Source organism: Rhinolophus sinicus, linkage group LG01, assembly GCF_036562045.2.
Source record: "Rhinolophus sinicus isolate RSC01 linkage group LG01, ASM3656204v1, whole genome shotgun sequence".
Taxonomy (NCBI): Eukaryota; Metazoa; Chordata; class Mammalia; order Chiroptera; family Rhinolophidae; genus Rhinolophus; species Rhinolophus sinicus.
In genome coordinates this window covers 23,536,286-23,552,924 of record NC_133751.1, presented here as the reverse complement: position 1 = coordinate 23,552,924, position 16,639 = coordinate 23,536,286, and the positions used below count along the sequence as shown (strand labels likewise).

General features: G+C 35.5%; 1 protein-coding gene across 28 annotated transcripts in view; it reads right to left on the bottom strand.

The window, feature by feature from the left end:
* MBNL1 (muscleblind like splicing regulator 1) overlaps nt 1-16,639 on the bottom strand; it is a 194,751-nt gene that overhangs the window by 89,114 nt on the left and 88,998 nt on the right. The window lies entirely within an intron of this gene.

Genomic DNA, 16,639 nt, shown 5'->3' with positions numbered 1-16,639 from the left:
GGATGCTTTTCATATTAAATTGGTTTTGAAATAAATGTTCTTTAATGGAGCAATAAGTGAGTACTTATATTCAGTATGTCAGTCTAAATTGTGGACTTATACGGTGGTATCACATCATCTGCTCACTAATTAATGACTGCATTTTTCTAACTGAATGCTCATTTAACAATGAAAGAATATAAAATCTAGAAGCAAAGGTCAATTCTATAATCTCATAAAGCAAAGTAAGTGTTTTTAAATGCCATGCTATCTTAAGTAATGTGTACTTAAATATTGCATGCTAGAACAAAAATGTGAATTTAGTCTCAGTTTCCAAGATTGTCAAATGCATAGTAATAAGCCAAAGTTTAAAACATTTTGTTTCCTTTTTTTCAATCAATGTCAACTTATATTTACTGTCTAATTCATTCTTTAGTCAAATATTTAAATATTTATATCCTAATTACATACTCCTTGGCATTTAAATTTGTAGGGCAAAATTTAACTGGACATAGACACTGCTCCAGGCATTTGGACACACAAACCCATTTAACCCTCTTATCAACACTACCATGTTTCCCGAAAATAAGACCTAGCCAGACCATCAGCTCTAATGCATCTTTTGGAGCAAAAATTAACCTAAGACCCAGTCTTATGTTACTATAATATAAGACTGGGTCTTATATAATATAATACAATACCAGATCTTATATTAATTTTTGCTCTAAAAGATGCATTAGAGCTGATGGTCCGGCTAGGTCTTATTTTTGGGGAAACACAGTATGAGATAGGTAATGTTATTGCCAAGTTCCCTGATGAATTATGAAATCGAGCTGGTATATGAAGAGAAGAAGCTCAACTCTTATGTCCTGGCACCAAATCATGATGCTATTTTGCCTCTCAGACATTTGGGCAGGAATTGAGTGGGGTTTTTTGTTGTTGCTTTTTTAATAGTTCATTTAGTTATTGACTCATTCTTTCACTCAGTAAACATGTCTTGAGCACCCAAATAAGTGCCAGGCTCTAGAGGAATGATACATATAGAATTTATGCCTTTCAGTATGTCCCATGTCTGGTGAAGAGAGCAGACTTTTGATAAAACAATTAAAATCTACTGATAAAACTGAAGAAAGACAGATAAAAATTTCTATAGGAGCAAAAATTTGTGGACAGCCACCCTGAGTTTCAATGTCTTCTTCTATAAAATGGACATAAATAACAAGTATTTATCCCGAAAAAAATGTCTAACACCACGATTAAATACAAACCAACTTGATATCGACTTCTCTTACCCAATACATATACATATGCCCTGTTTCATTCTATAAATGAAAAGCTTTGCGGTATTTATTTTCATATGGTAAAAAGAACATAAAATTAGAATGAAGTAATTGAGAATATAAAACTCCCATTTAAGACATCTGCTTTATAATTCAAATGAATGAAGATCCGTGAGTATAGAAGCTATAGAAACCTCTTAAAGCTCTTTCATTAATCTGTGTGATCCTCAAACCTACATAAGTATATGTTTCAATAGCAAAGCACTGACTGCTCTGCAATGCAACCATTAGAAACCTGAAAACTTTAATCCATATAGTACAGACTGGCAAGAGAGATCATGAATAAAAGTTATCGTGCTTTCCTCAACAGCTGCCTTGCTCTGGATTATGCTTTTACAAACAATGGTGTCTATTGTCTACATCTCTCTGCTTGAATGAATCTATATCTAGGTGGCAATCAAATTACCTCTTCCATTTCAACTGAGGGACTGAGTTTTAATTTTTAAAGGTTCCTAGTCTTCACTCTAAAGCATGTAAAATTTATGTTCATACTGATTTCTCATCTTCTCCAATACTTCACCTAGCTATGCAATAGCGGCCAGCTGCTTTTAACACTGAAAGGGCCATCATGGGGAGCTGGAGGTGAGGGGCCGCAGACATTTCATGAACCCCTGGATTTTCCTGCCAGATTTCAGCGTTAAGTCCTGATGTGCACTGTGTTTCACAATTTCTATCAGAATCTCAAACTGGACCATAAGCCAAAAAGATTAGGATTTATTGGGCTAGACTCTTCTTCAGGAATTAATACATGTGAGACATACAAAGACTCAATAACTGGCTGTGGAATTAATGGTTTCCACTTGAATTCATCCAGTGGCATCTACCCAGTCCCTCCTGGCCCCCAAAAATAGGAACATAAAAGACAAAGCAAAACACATAGTGGTTTGGCTAATTTCTCTGCACTGTTTTCTCTAAGTACCCCAAAAGGCTATGTTTTCCAGCCTCTGTTGCAATTAAGTTGGTGCCGTATAACCAATTTCTAGCCCAGGGACCTTGAACATAAACACTGGTTGAACTTAGAAGACATGATTAGAAGCCAGTGTTCTTCCCCCAACTCTCTGTCATAGCCTCAGCTCCTTTGGAAGTCACATGCTGCAGGAAAATGGAACAAACCTGGATTCCTGAGTTGCTGGATGAAGGAATCACCACTGACTTTACAAGAGCAAGAAATAAATCTTTGCTGGGATAAGCCACTGAGATGTAGGTGTTTGTTTGTTTGTTTGTTAATAACCATAGTCTATTCTGACATCCTCAAATTAAAGATAAAAAATATATCAGAAATAGTGTAAATGTGTCTATGTATTAATTTAAAAAAGGGTGGGGGTTACTGCAAATGGTCTTTTTATATTTTTGTAAACCATTCATTATAAACTAGACTGAAACTGGCTTATTTAACCACATATGACATAACCCAAAAAGTTTATGTCCATGTACCTCCCTAATAATTAAGGATAAAACCCAGCTTAATGTCCAAAACAAAACAGCTATCTGTGCATGCAGTCATTCAGGCAACATGAAAGGAGCATTTTCACAATAGTGTTAGCGCGGTAAGTCCAGAACGAAGGGTCACAGCGCTGCATCCCAGAGGACTCAAATCCGTAAGGAAACAATTACAGCAGGAACTAGTGCAGGCTGCTATGGGGACATCTCCCATTGCCTGGGGAACGGAAAGATTGGGACGCTCCCCAGGGGAACTGTCACTGGGACTGAGTCCAGAAGGACAGCTAGTTGTTAATTAAGAAAACAAGGTGGGGTGGAGGTTATGAGGAGATAGAATGATGAGAGGATCTAATGGTGTCTCACAAATCTGAGACAGTGGGACATGTGTAGAAAATAACTCTAGAGAGGACTGGAGTGTGCAGCCCGAAGAGTAGGTTCAGGTGGCCCTAGAGAGGTGGGCAAGGGCAAAACTGTGCTTCCATACAGCATTCCAAGGTAATTTAAGGACCTTCTCATGCTGTCCGGGGCATTTCCAGAAGAAAACGAGATGTTGTGCAACTGCCCAAGAGTTCCCGTCAATCAGTGTTTTAAGTGATTTTTGGATAATAATAAAAATACGAGAGTTGTCATGGGCCACATCTTACTCATTTAGATATAGGGTCTCATCCTTCAATTTTTCCTTCTCTGCTTGTTTTGAAGAGAAATAAAACCAATTCTTTTCAGTAGGAATAAAATCAAGAGTCTTACATTACAAACTTTATAGCTTTACATAATTCAGAAATTTAAATAGGTATATTTCACTTTCAGTATAATATTGACTCTAAAACCATGAAAACAGTAGCCAGTTCATAATCTTTCTTGTGTTTATGGAGCTACTTAAAAAAAAAAAAAAAATGGACCACTGATCATTTACGTAAGAAGTAAAGAAAGTGAATTAGCAGCAACCATAAGATAGTAACAAACTTACTATAAAAGAATAGAAACATATGTACTATATGTTTTCTAAATGGGAGGCAAAGACAACCTTTCATTTTTGACTTTTGCTTACAATTATTTTTGCTAAGAAAGAATCAGAAAACAATTTAACTATTCTAACCTAGGGATTTGTACCTAGAATGTAAATCAGACCAAAGTTAAGTATATAACCTAGTCTTACTTGGTTGATAGAAGCAGTGGTCTAAACCACACCAGTTAGCAACCATTTGTTTTGCAGAGTTTTGTCTTTTCATAATTTTCTTTTTCCATCAAATGTTTCCACTTTCAACACTGAATTATGGCTAAAGATTTTTTTACCTGGCTTTGGAAGTATCCACTTCTGAACTTTAAGTTACATTTTGTTATGTTGTAACTTTTTTAACTAAGGGGAAACAAAAAGGTCTGACATAATAACCAGTCCCATTCATCTGAAATTGAGGATTTGTTGTAGAAACAGCTTTTGAGGTTCACACAGGTAGCTAATGAGCCTTCAGCTCTGTAGGATAATGGACACATGGCGCAGCAAAACCTTCTCCCCGCCCACCTTTGCCTCCACCCCCAGCACTGGCTTGGAGGTTACTGAAATACATTAGGGGATCACATGAAAGGGGAGCTTATTAATTAATGTATACACGGATAAAACATGTCACCCCCCAAAAAATAAAATTTACAGTCAAGATGGGACTATAAGGCAAGCCAAGTTAAACTAAAGGATTTAAAAAGCAATACACAAAGGTTGTGAACACAGGCAGTAAGTCACCTAGACAAACAAGATGAAACTGAAGGTACAGAGGAGGGGATATTAGGGTGAGTAATCTCCCTGCTGAGCATTTTCTCCTTCAGTCTGACTCCCAGGAAGTGTCTGGTTCATCTTCCTTGCTAAGGTCAATCTCTTTAACCACTTTCTAGACCCCTTCTCAAATTCTCTGATACATAGTACCCTCCACTAGCCCTACTTTCGGGTAATGCCAAACATGTATGTGCTCACTTTCAGGCATCTTCATTCTTTTCTGCTCCACTGACTCCTATACCTTCCAATAGAGGAAATGCATGCTTCTGTAGAAGGAACAACCTCCACGCTTCTACAGCCACCTTTTCTCTGATGAATTCTCCAGCTGCCACCACCTTTCTTCTTTTCATTCCTGAATTTCTTTTGAGTTGTCTAAACTTGTTGAGTCATACCTATCTTCCAACTTACAAGTGACTCATCCTGGAATCTGGTTTGCCATGGGGATTCTACCTCCTCCCTTCCAGTTCTACTCAAACTGCTTTCTCCAAGGTTACTAGTGTCCTTTTAACTGCCGGAGTCAACGGACTTTTCTCATTGCTTCTCTTGGTAGCATCCGGCAGCTTTAACTACTTCCTGCTTTTCTCTTGCCTTTCATGATAATGTACCATCTTCCCTTCCTACTATTTATGAATCTGCTTATTCTCTGTCACTGTCTTTGCTTTTTCTCCTTTCTGACTGCTGATTATAGAGAAATCACTAAGATTTGTCTTTATATCCCTTCTTCTGACTGTACATTTTCTCTGAATATAACACAGCCTTGCCCTGTGGCATCAGTTCTGTGTAAATGATTTTCAGATGCTTTTTCTGTAAATTCATTTATCCCCAACAAATCAGTTATCTGCTCCCTGTTTATTCTCCATAAAACGAAAGAGCATGTGCCAATAACATATATTTTATCAATATTATATATTTTATATTTATATATTTAATATATTTTATAAATATAAAAAGAAAGAGAACACACCTATATTTCGTTGGTAATGCCCCATCCCTAAGCATCCAAATTATAAACTTCCAGGTCATTTTCAGCTAACTTTCCTAATTACACGATGAGAAAAGAGTGATAAAACAGTAGCATTATTAATGCAAAATCATTTATGTGCTGACTTTTTAAGTACTACTTTTTTTCAAAGCATCACATCAATTTTCCTGAAATATCTTTGAGTGGGCTACGTGATTTTATTGTTCAAGACGGACCACTATGAAAAATAAGAGCTAAATAATTTCCTATTATTAGGATGACTAATAGATTAGTCAGAAATGACATTCAGCTTTTCTAGTTCAGTAGTTTCCTCCAGGCTTTGCAGAAATAGTAAAATGTTTCTACAGTAAATTTCAGATAAAATCGAAAGCTAGTGTTTTGATAAGCTGTTCATTCAGAAGTCCAAGTTTCCATTCTTTTTATTTTTCATTTTTTAACATGCCATGGATATAATGTTACATTCAGCTATTCATTTACAAAATAATATGAAATAAGTTTCCAGTTGTTCTAGTCACTGAATAAAGCCCCTGATGTTTGCATTTTTCTTAAATGTTGTTTATGTACTTTTTGAAACTATGAAACAAGACATTGTAGGTAACACAAGTCAAAAACTAGCTCTATAAATTCGTACCAAGGTAAATAAATGCAACAGCTAGAAATAATTACATAGTAACCCCTGAAGAACTGTTATTGGAGAATTTTCAAAAGTCTACAGAGTGTGTTTACACAAGTACTCTATTTAGCCCACGGGATGCATTCCTGGGGAATGAGCCCCATGAGATGGCTTGATAGCCAATACTCATGCCGATGTAAGCTTCCTTCTCTGCTTGCAAAGGCTCTTCCTTTCTCTTCAAATTCCCCCCTCAATTTATTTCTCTTTCTGTTCCCGGGATGTAGTAAGGTTTATTATGCTCTCCATAATGTCCCAAGACTTCCAACAAGCCCTAATTTCATATCCATATTTAACCTGTTTCCTCGACCTTTTCCTCTAGTAGTTAAAAGCCTGCCAGGAGAGGGTCAAGCCCAGTGCTTTCTGTCTTCAGCAAACACATCCAATATACTTTTGGGTGTTGCTGCTGCTGGCTAAATGTTTAAAAATATGTAGGGCATGGTGTTCCTTTAATAACAATTACCATCAAAACCCAATGAAAACAGGGATAGAAAACACACTAAATTCTTCTAAACCACTGTAATTTTCTTAATCCATTTCTATTTATTTTATTTAGGATGTAATTACATGGACCAATGTTTATTTTTAGACTAGTACTAACTGCCCTTTTGCTTATAATTTGTGTTTTCTCATCTACTGATTCCCCAAAGCTGTATAAACGTAGGGTAATTCAACCTACATAAACAATATCTTATAACCTAAAAAGTTATCATCCTACTGTAACAACTGGCTGTTTCCACAAGAGAAAATGAGGAACTCCACCCAATTTCTTTCAATAAATTCTTTGTAGTACTTTAAAATAAGTATTGTTTCTTAAACATAATAAACAGGAAGAATATGTTACCACTAATTTATTCATTCATCCTCTTACTGATTTTCAACAACACACACTCATTTATTCAATAAACATACACTGACTTATCAAGCTGTCTAAGGAAATAATATACTTTGTTCGCATAGCAAACTCTATATTCTCTAGTGTTTGTTAAAAATACATTTTCTCCTTCAGGGCAGATGATGCTTTGTTTTCTGTACCCTCTTTTGCCATTACATTCAGTTTCTCTTTTGTCAAGTATGTGTGAAACTCTTTGGGGCAACAGAAATCAGTCTCAAAATTGTAGAATAAATTTTAAATATGACCTTGACTTTTACGATTTATGACTTATCTTAAAGGAAAGACAACTTTGGACTCTTTTTTTCTCCCACCCCACTATTCTTCCAAATGACTAAATTTATACTACCAATTATACTATAAAAACAATATTTATACTTCAATTTTAGTGCTTATGAGTGCAACAAGTGTCTTAGTGTCTTAGTGAACAAGAATTAGGAAAAGATTTGCTTTCACAGCATACTTTTAAACTTGCATTTTGATTGCCTTTCAGATAAATTACTTCACAAACAAGATGGAGTAGAGTTCACTGAAGGGGTTGTGCTGTGCATTATTATCTCTATTGGATTTTATTCAGTCCAAAGAGGCAAAATGGTGGGTGTGCTTCCAAGGACACATGATACACAGAAAGTAACATGGTGATTAAAATGGGGGCCTGTCACAAGAACCGAAATAACCAAGTCAAAGTCTAGCACTATGTCCACTGTCTTCTTACATGATTTTCAGTCTTCTTTATTGCAAAGATCCTGACTTCTATCAAAAATGCCAAGACCATTACAAACCCTAAGTAGAAGCTGACCTGATTCCAAAAGAACTGGTATATTTGAGTTATGGGTAGAAAATGGCCATTTGAAGACTTAAGCATGAAATTTGAAGCATTAAACATGATATTTGAAGATATACATAAATTTAAAATATCTTTGAAATAGGAAAGTATTTAAAAAATAATTAAATGATAGTTTTAATTCAATGTGAATTAAATTCTGTTATTTTTTAAAGTATCAATTCAATTAGTACTTTTTAAATAATTAACTTTATTTTTCAATCTGTTACTTTTCGTCCCAATAAAGGTATTTGAAATTAATTTTTTTGCCATAATGAATTTAAAATCAAATTTTGCTCTGAATTGAGATGTCCTTCCATTTCTATGCAGCAATCTTAATATAGTCAGGTCCCACTCTGTTACATAAGATTTTATTAAATGTTTGTTTGTAAATATGTCAACACAGTTCCAAAAATAAATTAAAGAAAGTATAAGTTTGATCCCTCAATCCTGAACTTTGAAAATATAATACAGATTACTTATTTTATTAAAGTGATTTTGTTTAGGGAATTGATATGGAGCCTAGGACAGAATGCCACCACAACCACTGTAACATTTGGAATGTGAGAGCTTTTCAACTCAGGGTCAGGAATCTCTAAAACAGCTCCTGAAACCTTCGTTATTTTAGTGTTTTTAATTGGCAGTTTTCTGTGCATTTTCCTCTTGGGCAACCTTTACTTTTTATGTAGAAGACAATGGTGGCTTTAAATGGCCTAGGCAATCTCTAAAACATAATTGCAGGACCATATTTTCCTAACTTCAAAATAGTAACAGAAGGTCTAATAGAAAAACTAAATTTAGAATTATCCCCTCAAAAATGTGGTTATCCTGTATATTGTCAGTCTCGTGGTCATCAGGTTTACACCACAAAAAAAATAAATAAATAAATAACTCTTGCCTTAATCCCTGTAAAATAAAGTCTTGTAGGAAAGTTATGGGACAATACGGAGAAAATAAACAAGAAAGGAAAATAGTGAAAGTTTTTAAAAATAATGAATCTAGCTTATTTATGTGAAAGTATGATTTTTGTAAATAACAAAGCAATGGTTTAAATAGCTATCAGTAGAAATTTCTGACTATAATGCACTGAAATGCAGAACTGAAGTGGATGCAGTCAGCTGACTCCCTAAATTTTCCAAAGGGGCACTACTGCTCAATAACATAACTTCAGATTATTTTTGTTTTAAGCTTAGTTCCCTCCCCTTAATAATCCATAAGCTTTTGTAAATTTTGGACCTCTGTCCTACCACACGAATTTGGCCTCTGGCGTTTGACCTTTAGACTAGAAAACACTCACTGACTTGCAGTTTTACTTTTTTTTTTTAAGACCAGTCCCCATCAGCCCTACCTCATAAGACAGGAGGCCAAATAACCATTTCTGTTAGAAACAAGGCATTAAACAAAAAGAATAGCAAATAATAATGATGGTAACAATAATAATAATGACATACTGTTCTACATGATTTAAGCTTATAATTCATTTAGTCCTCAAAACAATCCTATAGTTCCATTATTTTATACCCATTATAAAGAGTAGATATCTCAAGCTGAGAGAGGTCTAATAACATATCCAAGAAAACATAAACGGTAACTAACTGGGGTGTGAGCCCATGTTATTTGGCTCCAGAACCAATAATGTTCTTAACTGAAAAGCTATACTAGTATATTTGCAATTCTACTTAGAAATGGTGTGAGTTAGTACGTAGTTGCTGCAAATTACGTCTAAAGTGTTAATAAACACACACACACAGTGGCTTAACTATACAGCTGGCCATTTAAATAAAAACAGTATTCTTAAATATTTGTTTGGCTTGCTCCATGTGGCAAATTTCATCTTTATTTTTAATTGCAAGATTCTTTAAAAAACTCATAAATCAAATGCTGATTACCAGGTAGGAAATCAAGAGTGGTGACGATTACCAAACACCACTCACTTTATTTATAACATTTTTTTCTCTTAGTGCTGACACTTATTTTCAATGACAAAATTCTCCTCAGGGAACGATCGCACTGGTTTTATTTGTACCTCTGCCTCTTACATTTTTAAAAGGGTAAAACAGAACAGATTAAACTGCGAAGAACACGTCCAGGACAAGGGTTGGGAGGAAAAAATCCAGTACTCATTTTTATCTAAGTTATTTTATGTGTAAAGGATTTTACCATGAGTTTAACTTTTGTAAGTTAGTACATACTGCTTCAATAACATCTCAAACTTAGTAACTAATTAAAACGCACATGATGGGTTGCCAAAATAAACTAAAAGCAGGCACTAGGAAATAAGACACAGGGAAAAAACAAAAAACTGCCAGTGTGTTTCCACACAGAAACCACAAATAGCATACTAGACCCACACGTAATTCAGGGATGCAGAGCCATGAAAGTAAATGACAAAAGAGAATTATAGAGAATTAACATCATGCAATTGCTGTTCTAGTGTGAATCTTCTAAGATAAAAGCAAAAGTGCGTGTGTGTGTGTGTGTGTGTGTGTGTCTGTGTGTAGTTCCATCTCTAGGCATGTTTGTGTATACAGAGAATGAGGAGAGAGAAAGAAAGTGTGAGAAGCCGGGTGTACAGGCACATTTGAAAATAAAAGCATAGAAGGATCCTAACTTTCTAGAAAATAAGGTACACGTGTTACTAATGATATTTCCATTTTGGGACTCAATTTTTTGTTTATTGTCACATCAATGTGTGTTCTTCAAAGCAAATATTTTTAAATGTGTAATAACTTAGCACTTGATTTACGAGTTTGTTCTTGAGATACGCTGGAAAGTTCCACACAATCTTAATATTATAGAAGCTCTGCTGCAACATATGGTCCTTCTCAAATTAAGGAGACACAAATGTTCATGGAAACATTTGGTTTGATTTTAACTTTCAGTTGAAGTTTTCTAAACAACCTGCCTTCAGGTGCCAGCACACAAAAGCATGGGTTTGAATACAAGAAGCTGAAGTGCCTGGCCTGAGTACGTTATACCAAGTCACTGGGATACCCATTTGAATCATCCAAAAACACTTCTGTGGCAACTCAAGTATCAATATTAATTGTTAAGTAGAATATGAAGCATAGTTAATTTCCTTGGTTCTTTTTAGTATGGTTTATGTTTTTAATATACTTTGATTAAAAGATGTTTTCATCTTACTATTCGGGGAATACACATCAAAAGAGTAGTAAAATTTATAATGAAAAACAACTCAACACTTTACCCATCATACCTTATATTTAATCATTTAAATATTTAAGAATATTAATTCTTAAAGCTTATTAATAGTTTGGCTTTAAGAATTATACTCTGACTTCCCACATCACTCACAGAAATTCTTTGTTTTATGTTCATGTATTACAAATTGGGATTTTACACTATTACATATTTAAAACCATATTTTGATAACTTCTTTATATAAGAGTATGTAGATCAATTACATATTTACAGGTACATTTTCATCAGGTCTCTGGCACCAAAATTGAGTTTATGATGCCAGCATACCATTTATAACTGTATGAAAAAAACAAATGTATGGACCGGCCTGGTGGCTCAGGTGGTTAGAGCTCCATGCTCCTAACTCCGAAGGCTGCTGGTTCAATTCCCACATGGGCAAGTGGGCTCTCAACCACAAGGTTGCCAGTTCAATTCCTCGAGTCCCGCAAGGGATGGTGGGCTGTGCCCCCTGCAACTAGCAATGGCAACTGGACCTGGAGCTGAGCTGCACCCTCCACAACTAAGACTGAAAGGACAACACTTGAAGCTGAACGCCCCCCCACACACACACAACTAAGATTGAAAGGACAACAACTAGACTTGGAAAAAAGTCCTGGAAGTACACACTCTTCCCCTTCCCCAATAAAATCTTTCAAAAAAACCAAATAAACAAATAAAAACAAATGTAAATGGCTTCCAATAGCTTTTGATTCTTTAAATATGTCCTCTGATGAAAACATTTTATAAATGATTTGAAATAACTTTATTCCTACATTCATTAACCAGGTGACACTGAGTTTCAATTCTGCCAGGTCCTAAAAACAGTCATTATTAAGGTTTTTCACGTCCAGCTTCCTGGCCCAACCCTGGGATCTGCCTTAACCCTCTGTCCCTGAGGGAGCCCTGGGCCTGCAATACAGCCTTGTTTCCAATCCCTTTGGTGGAAATGATATACTTAAGTGAGTTCTTGTGTCCCTTTTCTGCAACTTATATTCTTTTATTTAATTATCAAACATACACTGAGTGCCCAATTTCCCCTGTGCGAGGCATTGTGAATAAATAAACTAAATATCGCTGGCCTCAAGGAGTAGAGAATCTAGTAGAAGCCCAACATTTAAACAGCAAGAATTTGAGAAGTCCCTGCTTTGACCAGCGTTCAAGGCTAACCGCTGACACTCAGTGCAGTCCAGGTTTAGTCTCTCTCTCCAGGACTTGAGTCTCAGCTGCTGGTTTGGATTCTGCTTCAAAAGAGAAAGAACACAAGAGTGCTAATCCTGCCATCTGCTTAACCAGCATCTGGTGACAGTGGTGCCAATCCCTGACAACAGCCTAGACTGCGAGAAGCTGACCCACCTTCCTGATGGTGCAACCACCTCATATTTAGGTTAGTTCCGATCTTTGATGCCTCCTCCCCCTTTCTCCACTGGCCTGCCCCTGAGGGGAAATGGTTTTGACAGGGAAAGCATATAGATTCTTGGAGAATGGAAGATCATGAAATCACCAACTCTAAAAGTCTACGGGCTGCTGATTTTCACGAATCATGAAGTTCACTCTGAAAACAATGCATTATTTTTAAAAAACATACACCTTCCTATTAATATTAATAAAAGTCATTTACTGGAGTAGCTCTTTAATTTATATCATTTACTGCCCACAATAATCCAAGACAATTGGTACTTTTATTAGCTTCATACATAAAGAACCCTAGAGGGGTTATGTAACTTGTCTAATATCACAGTTTGTAAGGAATGGGGCTGAAATTCCAATTCTTGGAAGCCTTACTTCTAGTTTTCCTAAAGCACTAACCTATGCTACATTTTTCGTCAGCACACGTGACATTGTGACTTATTCACCATAAAAGGTATGGGCAGGGATGAAAGGCAGCGTCAAAGAGAGCATGAGTTTTGCTTTGTGGCTCCTGTTGCTGCTGTTGCCTTTGGAAAGTGTATATGTGTATATGTGTTCTTGTTTCGTTTTGTGTTCCTGTCACACAGACTTGGGTCTGAATTCTAACTCAACCACTTTCCAATTGTGTGACCTTGAGAAAATTACATAACAACATCAACAATCTATTGGCTATTTTCTAGATGCTAGCCACTCTGCTGAGTGCTTGGCATACGCTGCTTCATTAAGTTAAATGAAGTCTTCATAAAAACCCTAACAAGAGATAATAGTATTAATATTTTAGAGCAGGTGGGACCATGATTGAGTGAGGATAGTAAGTAATAACCTTTCCAAGGTCAAATAGCCAATGAGTAAACAGCAGTAGCCCAGACTGAGGTGGGAGGTGGTTAGACAGAAGCATCTTGATGGCACCAGCACAATAGAAGGGTTAGGACTGAATTTGGGGACTAGCACTCACTGCCAGTGGTTACAACTAATAAAGACCTTCCAGGATGTACACTGGAGCCATACATCCTGGGTTTGAATCTGTATGTCCAGCTGTCATACCTTGGGCAGGTTATTCAACTCTCTCGGCCTCAGTTTCTTCATTTGTTAAAGGTAAAATAATACCACTACACATCTCAAGGTGTTTTTGTGAAGAACAAATGAGATAATTATTATAATGGGACTGGAGACAATGGGTAACAAATAAATCATAATTAACTAGATAATTTTAATTTTGAATAATTCTGATTCAGCAAGCTTTTATTTCCATAAATCAAAATGAATAAACAGGAATATTTTATTTTTCAAGTGTAAAATGCCTCTAAAGTATCAAAAATGTCGGTATCTGGGCTCTTCCCCAGATGTGTCCTCTCTTAGTTGTTCGTACCACGTGCAGATCTGTTCTTTTATTTCTTTCCTACATGGACATGTCTAATAAGGCTAGCAACTTTGATTTACTTGTTACAACAAAGGAAATAGATCATCAGAGGATTACATTTGACATTTCTCAACATCTACGGTAAATATTCTGCCCGTACCCCACCAGCCTGGACAGCCCTCACACTCTCCAACAAGGGACAAGGGATAAATGGGAATGGAGAGCTATGAGTCTTATGAGTTGAGTGATGGCAGAAATGCTCAGGGATCATAATGACTGGGGTTAAGACCTTATTTTGAAAATGAGAGCTCGCATAAGACTTTTAAGATTTTCCATGAATAGGTACTTCACATTTTTTCTGAAATAAGTGTTGTAAATTCTCCAACTATTTTTCAAATTAAACTTCCTAAAAAGAGAATTCATAGGTTACATTCTTCATTTTTGCACACAGTTTTCTTCTAGGTCCCCCTTGGGTCTTGAGTTAATCTTGGACATCATGCAAAAGGACTGGATTTCAATTATATCTCCCAAGGAATCGCATTAAAAAATCATGCGTATGGTCCTATTTAATTATGGTAGGTATCCCATAAAGTGAGGGAGAATTTGGAGTTTGAAGTAATATTTCTAAGGCAGGTAATCAGAAAGCACTGAATTAATAAACACATCAAATTATTTCACGCAAATATAATAAGCATTCTTTCCACTTTCATGATATCACAAACAGATATTTTTAAAGATGCAAGCTAAGGAATTTTTCAAGTTTGAAACAGTGGAAGAAAATTTTATAAGTTTGCTTAGAAACAGAAAATAAATGTCCTATATTCGCACATAAGTCTAATTTTTCAATTTGAAGAATTTACTCTTTCAGATAATTGCCTAATTTACAGGATCAAAAACTGAAATAAATGGCAAGTCAGGAGTTCTATGCCCTCTTCGAACACAAATATTTTAATGGTTGTTCCACAATACTTTTCAAAATTCTAGTATAATGAAAGCCACACTAAACAAGGCAGGAATAAAAAAAATTCTAAAGGCCTCTGTGAGGCTACATTGCACAAGTGAGCCCATGTTTATCAGCCATGCTTAGATATACTCGATACTGAAGAAAATCTCTTCAACGCCTAGAATCCATTCATTGCTCTGCAGATATTGGCAAGATGGCCCCTCAAACATATTGCAATTTCAATAAACAGCACTGCACAGAGGCAAGGGCAGTGGATCAGAATTCAGTGAAATTCTGGTCTTGGCTCTAGGCTTCAGAAATTGTAAATCATTAGTCCTCTGTTTCCTTACCTGTAAAAGGGTCATACTATTATTTATTCAATAGATTTTCTGTTCAACTAGTTGCTAAGATCTCTATGGCACCACTATTTTTTTTATATCATGTACCTTTTCTGTACGCCCTAAAAAGCAATCACTAAACTCTAAATATTACTGTATTGTATCCTTCTCTTGTGAAGTCACTTTGTCCATCAAATATTAAGTACAAGAAATACCACTAATTCACTGTTCTGTTTAAAAATATTTTAAGTTATTTTAAAGTTTTAAAGTAATTTTATAAATGTCCGTAAGTTCAATCTATCACTCTATCTTAATATTTAATTAAATCATTTAAAATTGTGTGTGTGTGTGTGTGTGTGTGTGTGTGTGTGTGTACTGTTTAATCTTTTGTCCCTGGAAAGGTAAGAATTCCAGATAAATGAAAAAGGGAAAATGCACTGCACAGCCCAACTTGAGAATAACACAAACTCCTCACTTGAGACTGTGCCATACATTTTCGAAAACTATAAACTCATTATGAATGTTAAAAATCAAAGCATTAAAATTTCCGTTTTCCATTTTTAGGTATGAAATCTATTATCCAATTTAATGCACTAGAATGACGTCAAAATATCCCATTTACTTATACTTTGACATTTAGAGGAAATAAAACTTAGATATTTTCAAGTGTAAATAAAACACTTTGCTGAACATGTTTTAGTTTTTAAAATAAGCATCTTAAATAAGCAGTATCAAAGACAAATCTTACTTTTCATTTCGTACAGCTATTAGTAAACGTTCTTCTTTTTCATCCTTAAAAGCTGTTACTTTTTCAATTGTTACTGAAATGCAAGTGTTTCAGTGTGACAACAAGCTAATAGCCTTGATTTCAACTATAGGGAATCAATTACAAGATTAAGTCCATTGAAAGGAAAACAAAGAGGAAGAAAGAAGACACGAATGTACAGTAGGGCTGCCAAAGATCTCATATCAGAAGAGGTGTCTTAGTATCACTTCACAGATTAATGCCTACGAATGGAGGCAGGGGAAAGAATAAAGGGTTATAAATATACAACTGTTCACAAAAGCTAACATGCTGAAGAGATGATTTGTGCTGTTCATTCCCAGTCACAGCTGATCTCTCCTACCCCTCGCCCCTCCCCCACATATATCCTTCATCCACTTTACTTACACCCATATGGAGTGATTTTTTTTTTTCCCCCAAAAAAATAGGACAAGGGAATAATCCACTTAAAAAAAAAACACCAAAAAAAAAAACTGAAAATAAAGCCCCCAAAGAAAAGAGACTGCTACACTTAGAATACTAAGCAGTAATGTTTGACAAAGGACAATAACGTATCCTAGCACTACCAAGATCTGAGCTGCTCTCCCAACTCCTTTTGAATTAATTACGGGTTTAGGAATTTAAGAATTTGAAGATATACTCATTTAATGTTTCTGGTTTTAAACATTAACGTAGAGGTAAATAAAACACAGGCATCTGGAGAAACACATCATTT